This window comes from Gymnoscopelus microlampas (assembly GCF_963454915.1).
Source record: "Gymnoscopelus microlampas genome assembly, chromosome: 2".
NCBI lineage: Eukaryota > Metazoa > Chordata > Actinopteri > Myctophiformes > Myctophidae > Gymnoscopelus > Gymnoscopelus microlampas.
The window spans coordinates 21721410-21734916 of NC_139939.1; positions in this window are offsets into that span (position 1 = coordinate 21721410).

The following is a 13507-nucleotide window of genomic DNA, read 5'->3' on the forward strand; positions in this document are numbered from 1 at the left end:
AAAAGGACATTTAGGGATATTGGGTTTCATGACAATGAATGTAATTACAAACATGACGTGTTCGGCTACAACGTGCTGCCAGAACAGCTTCACATGGCATAGACGGTAGAAGTCTCTGGAAAACACTGCTGGAGAGCAATGGAACACCATTCTAACAAAGGATATTTCCTTATTTGGTGTTTTGATGGTGGGTTACTGGTGTATTCCCAATTGTCTATACTTTTACTTTTACTCCACTACATCTCAGAGGCAAATATTGTACTTTTCCTTGTAACAGACTACTTATATTGCAGTATTGATACTTTTACTGAAGTAAAAGATTTGAGTACTTTTTCCACCACTGAGTATTACATAATAAACGAAACGCTTATTTCCAATGTGGTTGTGAAAAATAAATACCAGTGACCCTCTAAGTGGAGACAACTGGTCCAAAACCACCATGAAAATGCCCACCACACACAGTGTAACAGAACCATCAGACCCCCGCACTGAAGGACTCAAGCGTTCTGGCCTGCAGGCTACCATTCACATGCACTCGACCACTTGTGGAGAATATGGTGGAAAATGACTCATCTGACTATATCACTGTTTTCTCTCCACATCTCTGTAGACCAGTGCCTACGGTTTTTGCAACACTGAACTCTCAAATTTGCATTTGTCTTTGTAGAGGTTGATGCACTGCAACACGACCAGTGGCGGAAAGCAATGAAGTAAGTACATGTCCTCAAGTACTGCACGTACGTACAATTTAGATATTTGATATATTTTTTTTACTTTACTGGAGTATTTCCAGTTTTCAATACGTTTACTTCAGCGCCATTACATCTTAGAGGCAAATATTGTACTTTTTACTCCACTACAATTATTTGAAAACTTTAGTTACTAGTTACTTTGTGAAACATACCACTTCAGACCTAAATACTTTGGCTATTTGAAAATAGCCAAAGCTATTTGAAGTAGCTAAAGCGACGCGTTAATTGTGAGCTTGTAGATCTGCTATTTTCAAAGGATTTGTATACAAAGTACGTGCTTTTAGTACTCAAGTACAATTTTAATACCGGTACTTTTACTTGTAACAGAGCATTTCTACATTGCGGTATTGCTACGTTTACTTATGTAGGCTACAACATGTGAGTACTTCTTCCACCATTGCAACACCACTATAACATCCCTCTTAACTGCATGTAGTTGTCAACAGACTGTTCTTGCTGACAGTCACATCCTGCATTGACATTCTGTCACCTCAGGAAGAGTTGCTCCTCTGTTTTTCCTTCCATATCACACTAATGTATCACATTGAATCGGCGCTTTCGACCACAATTTCCGATCTATTTCATGATGTCTCTGCTCCCATATTTCAAAAATGTCTCTTTAGTAGGGTTTAACATTTTCCGGGAAATAGCTCATTTTTATTCTCGGGAATTTTCAGACCTTTTCCCGGGCTTCCCGGAAATTCCCTGTTAAAGGGTTAAAAAAAAAAAAGTGCCCACTAAAATGCATTTATACGTAGATACTTAAATAGCCAATTTTACATCGAGGTGCCCAGATGTCGCTATTGTAACCACCTATCCTGTATTCCTAGTAAGCATTGACACCTATCTATTCGCTATTAAATATACAAGAAAATGATCAGATTTAGAACAAGATGTAAAACGTCTGCATTGCGGTATTGATACTTTTACACTTTACACTTTTAAGTAAAAAAGTATTTTTTTCAATATTTAACCCTTTTTCAAACGTATCTTTTTCTCTTCCCAACTTGATCCAAAATGAAGGTGAACTGGGCCTGCTGAGCATTTTTACACATGCCAAAGAGCAGAATATAGGATGTTAACCACTTGAACTGAGAAAACAGTGTTTTCTCAGTTTCATGATATTGTTGAGCCGTGCACCTTGAGACTTAAGTTTAATCTGGGGTGTTGCGGGGCATTCTGCTTTGCAGCGCTTTCTCTCTGTTAACCACTTAAACCCTATATGGTTGGCCGGAGTCCCTCAGGGCTCTTTACTAGTGTCTTTTCCGTTTTTGCTGAAACTAGCCGATCGACAACACGACAGCTTGTTGATCTGCTATATTCTGTGAAAGCTTTCCCCACGAAACGGATGTCAGTGTTTGGTTAATTGCTTAATTGTACCATGCAGTAAACCTGTATAGAAGAATCTGCATTTCTTATCTTTCTCCACTCATGTATTCATTTTTCCCCCTTTAATTTGTCACTGTCTGTACTGTACGTACAAACTGCAGATTATCACTCGGGCATTCGTTGTTGCCTGAGGTCAATGTCAACCAGGAACTGGCCTGGTGAACAATGGTGCTGTCATCCCACTGGGATTTCCAAACAGTGTGGGGAGGGAGTTGGCTGAAAACACAACCAGCCGTGACATTACACAGCAATTTTGTGAAGTGCCGAAGGTCATTGTTTTGGTTCACTTGCGCCTAGATAAAGTCCAGTAATCCTTCTAGCCAAGAATGTCACCATACTGTATGTATAGTATATTATATGTGTACATATATACTGTGTGTGTGTGTGTGTGTGTGTGTGTGTGTGTGTGTGTGTGTGTGTGTGTGTGCGTGTGTGCGTGTGTGCGTATACATACGTATGTACGTACGTACATATAGACACTCACACACATTAATGACGGGTGACAATCTATAATTATATGTATTATTGTTATTGCTATTATTGTGTATATATGTTCCATCCATTATTTTGCAACCACATTGTGGGTACTGAACTCACTGCTCTACAAGAAGATGCACCATATAGGACACACAATATCAACAACCGCATCTCAATGGCTCTGCCTAATAGGAACCCCAAGGAATCCCACTCAGTTCTGAGGTCATGCCTTTGTTTATTGACTGTACACTGTGACCTGGTCACAGATTGCTGTTCTTAACAGCAGATACTCCGTGTCTATCTGCCTATTATAGTCTATAAGGGTGAGAGAGAGAGAGAGAGAGAGAGAGAGAGAGAGAGAGAGAGAGAGAGAGAGAGAGAGAGAGAGAGATAAGAGCGTCCAATTGACTTAATTGCTGTGGATTAGGAGTTCCCCAGGGTAATGTCTCCCAGAGCCCATACTGGTATAGAGGTGAACTCCCAGCTCTCCACTATATCCTCCGTGTCTCATTGATGAAGGACGGCCAGAGTCTCACCGGAGCCTCCTCCTCTCCTTCTCGCTGCATCTCCTTCCCTCCTAAAGGAGACCATGTTAATGGGGGCAGAGGAGTGAACGAGCGCAGAGAGACATAACTTACAGTGCAATTATTTCTCCTTCTTTCTTACTTTGCTCCTTTGAGCACCCTGCCCCTCCAGTGGTCTCTGCACGGCCCTGCACACACACACATGCATTCACGCACGCACGCACACACACAGAATTATTTTAAGAGGTTTTGCAGTACATTTTGTTAGTGTATAGTGTTTTCAAATATTGTTCGATGTGCCCTCTGTGAACTTTGAGCACCTGCCAATTACTGAACTTCTCTGCATGCATGCTTCCTACCAGGATGACATCATTACAACTCTCTCTCTTTCTATCTCTCTCTCTCTGGCTCTCTCTCTCTGGCTCTAACTTTCTCACTCGCTCTCTCTCTCTCTTCCTATATGCTAGTTTGGATGGCTGGTATTTGCAGTGTGATCCGTACTGAGCTGACACACTTCTCCAAGCGTGCCGACCTAAATAGGGCCTCGCTCTGTGCCACCATTACCCATGCATGCTCTGTGTGTTCGTATCACCTCTTTGTCACAACAGCATCAATGGATTCATGTCAATCTGGAAAATAAGTCGGGGAACTTTTATTTTGTTGCTGTCGGGTTTTTTTTTGTTTAAAAAACGTTTTAAAATTGTGAAAATAGCTGATCTACAAGCTGATCAAACTCCTCCAATGAGTACAAACGTACACATTCGAAACCTGGAGATACAAGGTTTCCGGCCGACAGCAACGTTTAGCAGAATCTGATCTTGTTCAATCACTGCGTTGCATTGCATTCACTTGTTTATTTTTTGTCGAAAATCTTGTATATTATAAAATTCAAATTAGGCTAATTCTGTACTGTGGTATTATATTAACCATTGTGCGGCTACAGTAGCTGAGTGGGTAGAGGCCTGGGAAGGTCTGGGAAATGAAAGGTTGCCGGTTCAACCCTCAACGTGGCTGTTGAGGCAAGTGGTTCTCGACCTTTCCAGGATCAGGGCCCACTTGAAAATCTCAAAAGTTTTTGCGGCCCATCAATGTGACCACTCATGTTAAGTGGTCAGATGGTCACAGGCCACAGGTTAACCCAGTAGGCCAAGGATTCAAACCGACAACGTTATGGATACCGTCTTCCTACTCTAACCTGTAGTTCTAACTTTAATAAGAGGCCATGGTATTTTCTTGTGATTTGAGTTCCTTTTTCCACTAAAACAAAGTCATACATTGGTTGCAAATGCTTTGGCCGCACTATAAAGAAGGAGCTGTAGCGCTATTCTTTGAGGCACAAATACCTTTTATGGGTTTATTTCGTCATAGCGCAACATATGGTGAAGTATTGTAGTGCAGGTAATTGCAACAACCACTGATCTTGTGAACAATGAAAACGGGACCCCCAAATATTCGAAACTTTCCGCGATTCTGCCAATAATCATATTCTTTGAGACACATCCGAGTTTTTGCCGGGTCAAACAAGGAATCACGTGACATCGATCCCCTTCCCCTATTCGCTCATACTAGGACATGACGTATGTGTAGGCAGAAAAATTAGACTGTACTGTACATCGTTGCTGTCGGCCAGAAAGCTCTCCATTTTCTAACTTTTTCAGTTTTTTTTGTAAATTAATGCCCTACTTGATCATACTGCAGGTGTCACACAAAAGCATTAAAAGTAGCAGATCTACCAGCTCAAAACGCGTCTCGAAACGTGGCGCGAAGCAACTTTTTTTTTTGGAGCTTGTAGATCTGCTGCTTTTGCTGTTTTTGAATTGGAATCCTGAAAAGTAACAGTTTTGGACATATGAGTTTTCCACCCGACAGAGACGATTATCTGTGGCACCATCGATGAATGAATTAAGAACCGCATCTAAACGGGTGGCTTTGCGTTTTCTGTTGCTTGTCATGCAACACATTTCCAACTCGTAGTCTCTGCAGTCCACAGACCTCGGCACAGAGAGAAAGTGGCAGCATCAGCAGTGAACCACTTTCAACCCAGGCGTCCCTATTTTTGCGCACGTCATTATAGGTGAAGAATTTCAAAACTTTTTTTGAAAGATTTACAGAAATGCTGAAAACAATTTCAAGTGCAGCAGAATTTTTTTTATATAACATTTGAAATTGAAGTGGTTAAATTGTTACTGGCATGGCCTGGGTGACTAAATATGGAGCTCTGCGTGATGTATAGCAGCAGACCAAGATGTTCCACCCAGACAGTCCCTGACATCTAAGCTGCAGATTAGAATGTTCTTTGGCCATCAGGCCACGGTCCGACACGAGGAAAATAGCCGATCTACAAGCTCGCAGATCGGCTCTTGTAGTACAATACTTGTGATGGTGTCCGCACGCGACACCATCGTACGACGAAGTATAAATCAAGCGTTAAAAAAGGCCCTTTCATTTCCTTCCCCCTCCTTCTCATTCAATTCATCCCTCCCTCTGCTTCGACTTCCCTATCTCTCTCTCCTCCCTTTTTTTCTTCTTCTTCTCCTCTCTCTCTCTCTCTCTCTCCTCCTCCCTGGAAGTTAAAGGGGCAGAGGACCATGATTAGAATGCAGAGGAGGAAGGCTCTGCTGCAAATTGAAAACATATTGATTCTCCTCATGCTCACAGGGAGAGAGAGGGCAAGAAACACAGTGACAGAGAGAGAGAGAGAGAGAGAGAGAGAGAGAGAGAGAGAGAGAGAGAGAAAAGGGGGGAGAGGGAAAGAAACACAGTGACAGAGAGAGAGAGAGAGAGAGAGAGAGAGAGAGAGAGAGAAAAGGGGGGAGAGGGAAAGAAACACAGTGACAGAGAGAGAGAGAGAGAGAGAGAGAGAGAGAGAGAGAGAGAGAGAGAGAGAGAGAGAGAGAGAATAAAAAGTGGTCAGGGGATGGAGAGGGAAAGGTAGTTACCCAGTGCCAGTGGCAACTTGTGTAGATGTCTAGTCCCTCTCTCGATATCCCACACATGTGCACGTGCGCACGCAGACACACACACACACACACACACACACACACACACACACACACACACACACACACACACACACACACACACACACACACACACACACACACACACACACACACACACACACGTGCGCATGTACATGCACGTGCGCATGTACATGCACGCAAACACAAACACGCACACACATATGCACACAAACAAATGCATTAATTTTCATATTAACATCCCAGGGGTTGCAGGCTCTGTGGTCACCATGGTAACGGGGTCAGGACAGTGCCTGCATGAGCGTGTGTGTGTGTGTGTGTGTGTGTGTGTGTGTGTGTGTGTGTGTGTGTGTGTGTGTGTGTGTGTGTGTGTGTGTGTGTGAGAGTGTGTGTGTGTGTGGGGGCACGTGAGCGCATGTGCACACACACTAACACACACACAGAAACGTGCGGGCACGCACACACTCACGTGTGCGCGTCTGTCATGTCCAGCTGTGGTAGCGCAAGGCCTTGGGACGCCGATGCGAGAGGACAACACGGAACATGTACAGATGTGCTGACTGCTCAGTTTCCATGGGAACAAGCCCCCCCCCCCTCCTCATTGGCTTTGTGAAAGCTTGACAAGCTCTGCTCATACGTCTTGCTGCGTCTTAATGTGCGTCCACGCTTTCCTGGTAAAGCTCTCTCTCTCTCTGCCATGTCTTAATCTATCTTGGCCTAAGTGCCTGACTGTGTGTGTGAGTGTGAGTGTGAGTGTGAGTGTGCGTGCGTGCGTGCGTGCGTGCGTGCGTGCACGCGTGTGTACTTGTAGTCCCATACTTGTGAGGGCCAAATGTCCCCACAAGTATAGTAGAATTTGAGAAACCATGGTTGCAAAATGGTTGTTTTAGGATTAGGCATTTAGAGGTTACGTTTAGGGGTTATAGGGTTAGAGTTTTCCCTATTTTATAGTTATTTGCGCTGTGATGTCACGCACTGAAAGCTACAAAGTCCACAAGCTCACAGCATTGTGAGCTTGTAGATCTGCTATTTTTGGCCTATTTTTCTGCTATTTTCTAGGCGTTCCTAAAATGTTGATGTCCTCACAAGTATGTATAGTAATACAAACGTGTGTGCGTGCATGCGTGCGTGTGTGTGCAGGATGGTTATCCTGTTCTTTAATCAAAGATGAGGGTGTGTGGAGAGAAGGGAGGGTAAGGGGAGGGGGGTGTTATCAAAGTGAGTGGCTCTCTCTGGAACAAACAGATGCACATGCACCCACATACATAAATCAATACCTATCAACAGGGTACCTGCAATGTGTGTGTGATGGTGTATGAACTCACGCATGGACTGTGTGTGTGTGTGTGTGTGTGTGTGTGTGTGTGTGTGTGTGTGTGTGTGTGTGTGTGTGTGTGTGTGTGTGTGTGTGTGTGTGTGTGTGTGTGTGTGTGTGTGTGAGAGGAGAGAGAGAGAGAGAGAGAGAGAGAGAGAGAGAGAGAGAGAGAGAGAGAGAGAGAGAGAGAGAGAGAGAGAGAGAGAGAGAGAGAGAGAGAGAGAGAGAGAGAGAGAGAGAGAGAGAGAGAGAGAGAGAGAGAGAGAGAGAGAGATATAACCAACACCTACTGGTGTTGGTTATAAAGGCTGTTCTGTTTTTTGGCCATCGTGACTCAGCTGCCATCTTGTGGAGGACCAATGCTATTGCAGACTACAGTCTGTAGCCTGATGTGTGTCCTTAAAGTGGAGCTAATAAAAACCTGTTTCTTTTTGTAATCTAGCTTTTTCTGATTGTATTATTTATTTCTGCACGTGTCCGTAAAAATATTTATAGCGATAAATAAAGTAGGCTACTATATTACTACTCCCCCCCATAATCTGTTCTGTGTTAATATGTTGCATGAACTGTCAATGTGAAGCTGAAAGTGTATAACATGTCGTGTAGCCTTCACTACAGCACTTTAAGTGCAGAAACTCCTGCCTGCCTCTTCAGACAACAGCATGAAGTTAACTGTCAATCTTCACAAAATGTTGATTTTTGCCTGTTTAAACTTTAGAATAATAGCCTATGCAACAGTTGGGCTACCCTCGGACAACACTGACAGCGATATTTTATCGATGACATATTATAGCCAACAAATGTCAGAATGTCAGCTTGTAGATCTGCTATTTCCATTCGTTTGCACACCACAATTGTGCGATGATATAAAATAACGCTTAAGTGGTTAATCGGTTTGTTGATAAATGTTTTTTTTATTTATTCATGGGCGCTCAGGTGGGGCAGTGGTAAAATACCTGCCCACCACCGTGGAGGTTGTGGGTTCGAATCCATCATGATGCATCCGACTTTGTTGACTCTTTACGAAAACAATTGACCTGTGTTTGGGGAAGGGAAGCTGGGCAGGGAGGGTGAAAAAGGGGTAAAAAGCTAATATATATACATTTATTATTTGATTAATTGAAGACGTAATCGATAGTATAATTGTTAATAAATGAATGGATAGTTGCAGCCCTATTGTTGTTATTGTGCATGTCTAGTTCTGTATGCCTTGCTCCCTCATGAACAAACAGCTGTCCTCCCTGGCACATGTTGACGTTCATCTTGCCTCTGTTTCCATGACAACTGTATCATCTCTAGACTGTCCTGGTGAGCGGGTTGATGTTCCAGCTGCTGAGGACTGTAGGACTGGGAGCATTTTCCATGGCATCTGAAAGATACACATCTGGCACGCATTCTGCAGCCTTTGTCACCTGTCCCAATGACACGGTGGCAAGAGACCTGGCCAGGTGACACACTCAGTGCACACATCCCAACCCAGTCTGTCTTTGTCTCTATCCATAACATTGCACTTTTCTCAAACTATTTAATTGATATGTTGTTATTTTATTGTTTTAATAATAATTATGTTGAGAAGTTTTTGTAATGGGCAATGCCCTTTGACACGTCAACTCAACTCAATTTCATTCCTCACCTGGCTCAGGACCAGGACTCAGTTTTGTGCAAATAACTCTTAACTTATCTAGATAGCCTGCTATTATAGAGACAGACAGACAGACAGACAGACTGTCTGTGTGACTATGTCTTCACCCCTGTCCGTCCGTTCGTGTGTGTCTGTGTGTTCGTCTGTCTGTCTGTGAGCAGATCATTTCCGGCATCAGAATCAGAATCAGAATCAGGTTTATTGTCACATCACAGGTTTAGGCCTACAAGGTAAAAAAGTGGGTGAAATTCGTTTTTGTACAACACTCCCATCGCAACGTTAACTTCCGTAGAAAGAAGAGTGGGGAGAGAGAAGAAGAAGGGGGGTAGGGGGTTAAGTGGGAAGGAGATCAACAGAGAACAATAGAAGGCCAAAAAACAAGTTATCTACATATTTACAAAGTACCTGAGATAAGAGACAAACTAAGGTGCCTGAGCATAGCAGCAATGTATGTATACTGTGCATGATATACTTATAGACGCTAAGGTGCTTAGAGAGAAAAAGAGCGCAATAATAAAAAATCAAAACAAGTTTGTGCGTTATACATGGGGATTAAGGTGCAGAGGGTCAGTGCGTGTTCACCTAAGGGTGGACTGACCCTGGTATAATCCGCAAGTAGCTCCATGAAGGAGAGCAACAAAAAGTAATCTTTATCATTTTGACTAAAGCTTTTGCCACAAAGAGTACATTTAAAGCCCTTTCTCCTGTGTGTATCAACATGTGTTTCTTAAGATTAGCATTTTGACTAAAGCTTTTGTCACAAACTGTACACCTGAGGGTTTTTTTCCGCTGGTATGATTCCTCATAAATCCAAGTCATTTCCTGGTATAATAATCCACAGGTGTGTTCAGGAAGAGCCAGAAAAGTCTGCAACCAGCTGGGCAGTACCGCCTGTTGTCAGGCTGCTGAAAAGGGCTCATGCTTCATTCAGCATTCTGACAGCAGCCGGGTTAAAACTATTCCAGAACCTGGTGGTGGAACTCATGATACTGCGGTAGGTCCCCTTGCCCGGTCGCGGTCGTTGTAGGGTTCTGAACAGTCTGTGACTTGGGTGGTACTTGTCCTTGATGATGCGCTTGGCTTTGACCACGCACCGCTTCTTGTACAGATCCTGAAGCGCTGGGAGGTCGCTTCCCATTATTCGCTCTGCCGATCGCACTACTCGCTGTAGGTTGATCTTCTCTCGGGCAGTGCAGTTCCCGTACCAGGCCGTGATGCAGCCTGTTAGGACACCTTCAACCGAACTGTTGTAGTACAGCTTGAGGATGCGCTGTCCTACTCCAAGCTTATTCAGGCGGCGGAGCCAGTACAGTCTCTGCTGAGCCTTTTTCTTCACGTGTGTGGTGTGCGTCTCCCATTTAAGGTCCTCCTCGATGTGTACTCCGAGGAACTTGAACTCGCTGACCCTTTCCACTGCAGCACCGTCGATGAGGATGGGCGCATGGTCTCTCCGCGGCCTCCTGAAGTCCACGATCAGTTCTTTGGTCTTGTCGACGTTGAGAGCGAGGTTGTTCTCCCGGCACCAGAGCGCCAGTGAGTTGATCTCATCTCTGTAGTCAGACTCGTCGTTGTTTACGATTCGGCCTATCACTGTCGTGTCGTCCGCGTACTTTATGATGGTGTTGGAGACATGTGTGGCTATGCAGTCATACGTGTACAGGGAGTAGAGGAGAGGGCTCAGCACGCATCCCTGGGGTGCTCCGGTGTTGAGGGTCAGGGGGTCAGATGTGATGCTGCCCATTCTCACCACCTGATGTCGGTTGGACAGGAAGTCCTGTATCCAGTCGCACATGCTTGGGTGTAGCCCTAGGTCTCTGAGCTTTTTGTCAAGTATTGCTGGGACAATGGTGTTGAATGCTGAGCTGTAGTCCACGAACAGCATACGTACATATTTGTCCTTCAGCAGCTTGTTGTCCATGTGCGAGAGGACGGTGTGGAGAGCCATGGCAATAGCGTCGTCGGTGGATCTGTTTTTGCGGTATGCATACTGCCACGGATCCAGCGAGGCAGGTAGCGTGGAGCTGATGTATTCCCTCACCAGTTTCTCGAAGCACTTGCTGACGATCGGGGTGAGAGCGACAGGTCTCCAGTCATTCAGGCATGTCACTCTGGCCTTTTTGGGAATGGGCACAATGGTTGACATTTTGAACCCTGCAGGGACCACAGCCTGGGAGAGGGAGAGGTTAAAGATGTCAGCGAAGACACCCGCCAGCTGGTCTGCACATGCCTTAAGGACCCGGCCTGGGATTCCATCAGGTCCGGCTGCCTTGTGGATGTTGACCCGTGCAAAGGCTGTACGCACTTCTCTCTCCGAGATGATTAGAGGGTTCTCCTCTGCTGGTGTTGCTGATGCCCCCGCTTGGCTGCCGCGGTTGGAGCTGATCTCAAACCGGCCATAGAAAGTGTTCAGTTCGTTGGGGAGGGAGGCAGGCGGGTTCACCTCGCTTCTGGTTCTTGTTTTGCAGTCTGTCAAGGTGTGTACCGCCTGCCACGTGCTCCTGATGTTGCCATTGCTGAGTTGGTCTTGCATCTTTTCAGTGTAGGCCTTTTTCGCTTTCCTGATGGCGCTGTTTAGGGCCGCGCGCGTCGTGTTACGCGTTTCCACGTCGCCAGATTTGAAACCAGCATCCCGTGCGTGCATGTGTACACGTACTTCGCTATTCATCCATGGTTTCCGATTGGGATAGATCCGAACTGTCTTTTTTGGGACTATGTCGTCTATGCACTTACTGATAAAGCCAGTGACTGAGTCTGAGAGTACGTTGATGTTATTCCCAGCGGCGTTCTTAAACATCCCCCAGTCAGTCTGGTAGAAACAGGATTGTAGCATAGCGTCTGTGTCCTCGGACATCATTGGAGTGATGTGCAACTGTGCACGCGCACTCCCAGTAGGCCAAGAAAGAACCCCACATTTTTCAAATCGTTCGGTTGTAGCACCACCAGGAGGCCGATTTCGTTTGCTACTATTCCTACAGATTTTCCTAAAGATTAGTAATACATTGGAGGAGTATTGCAGATTAAACTGTGCATGTTTCATAGAATAATCAACAATATACAATGCAGTGCCAAAGTATCTGGCCAACTACTTCACCAAGGTCAGCAGAGTGCATGGTCACGGCACAAGAGAGAGCTCCACTAATGTGGTTCCTTCCGAGTTCAAGAATAATAGGGGGCCAAACTCATTCCTGTACACAGGGGCTGTGTCCTGGAATAGTGTACTAGTTTGTTTGTTTCACTTTAATTCTCCCTGAAGAGCTGGATCAGAAGGAGTCGAAGATGGGTTTAATTAAGCCTTTTTCAGTTGGTTTGCTCCTGGTGCACCTATGATGTATTTATAATGTATTTTGTTATTTCCTTGTCTTCTCTCTCCCCTGGCGTGGCGTGCCATCCCTCCTTCTCCCAGCACTTGGCTGGTTCTGCTGCAGTAGTGTGTGTGTGTGTGTGTGTGTGTGTGTGTGTGTGTGTGTGTGTGTGTGTGTGTGTGTGTGTGTGTGTGTGTGTGTGTGTGTGTGTGCGCGCACACACGTGTGCTTGTCTAAGAGTGGTAGAAGCAGGTGCTCTACAGCAGATCAGGCCATTTCTTAGAAATGAGCCCCAACTCGACTAAAAGTGAAAGTATGCAGCTGTCTGCCATGGGATGACAAGGCAGTGTTCAATGTTCAGTACACGACTCCACTTGAGTCAATTTGGACAAATAGTACTCCTCCTCAGATAAGATAAGACAATTATTGCTTCCGCTGGGGAAATTCAGGCGCCAAAGACAGTAGGCTACAGCAGTTTAAAACAGATTACAGGGCAAAAAAGTACAGTAGATACAGCATGATGGAGAGACATCACAGACAAGGCAACACCATCAGTAAGGCGTCAAAAAGAAAGAAAGAAAGAATATAGCCTCTCTCTCTCTCTCTTTATCTCTCTATCTCTCTATCTCTCTCTCTCTCTCTCTCTCTCTCTCTATAATGAAGTATTGAATAGGGGTTTTGTATTATTAAATGTCTGGTCAGACAAAGGAGGAGCCAGGCCGGGAGGCAATCCACAATGTCTGGAGCCTCCTAGTGTCGCCAACACCTGCTGCAACATCTCACCTAACCTGGCCTGACATTGGCCGGACTGATAGCGTAGATTGTGTGTGTGCGGATTGTGTGACAACGCGGATCCACTCACACTTCACTCACACACGGAACGTGTGTGAGTGAAGTGTGAGTGGATCCGCGTTGTCGGTCTGGCTAGTGCTAGGCTAACCTTAACCCCTATTCCCCTAATTAGCACTGTCTCTAACCCCCAAGAGACAGTGGGGGCAGTAGCATGCCACTTGGACCCAGGCCATGAGGCCTGGGTCTGATCAACCTTGGTCGGGTCGCCTGGAAGAGGGTGTCTGTTGCAAGACACGAAACACCCAGTGACTCCAGGAAACAACACTGATGATG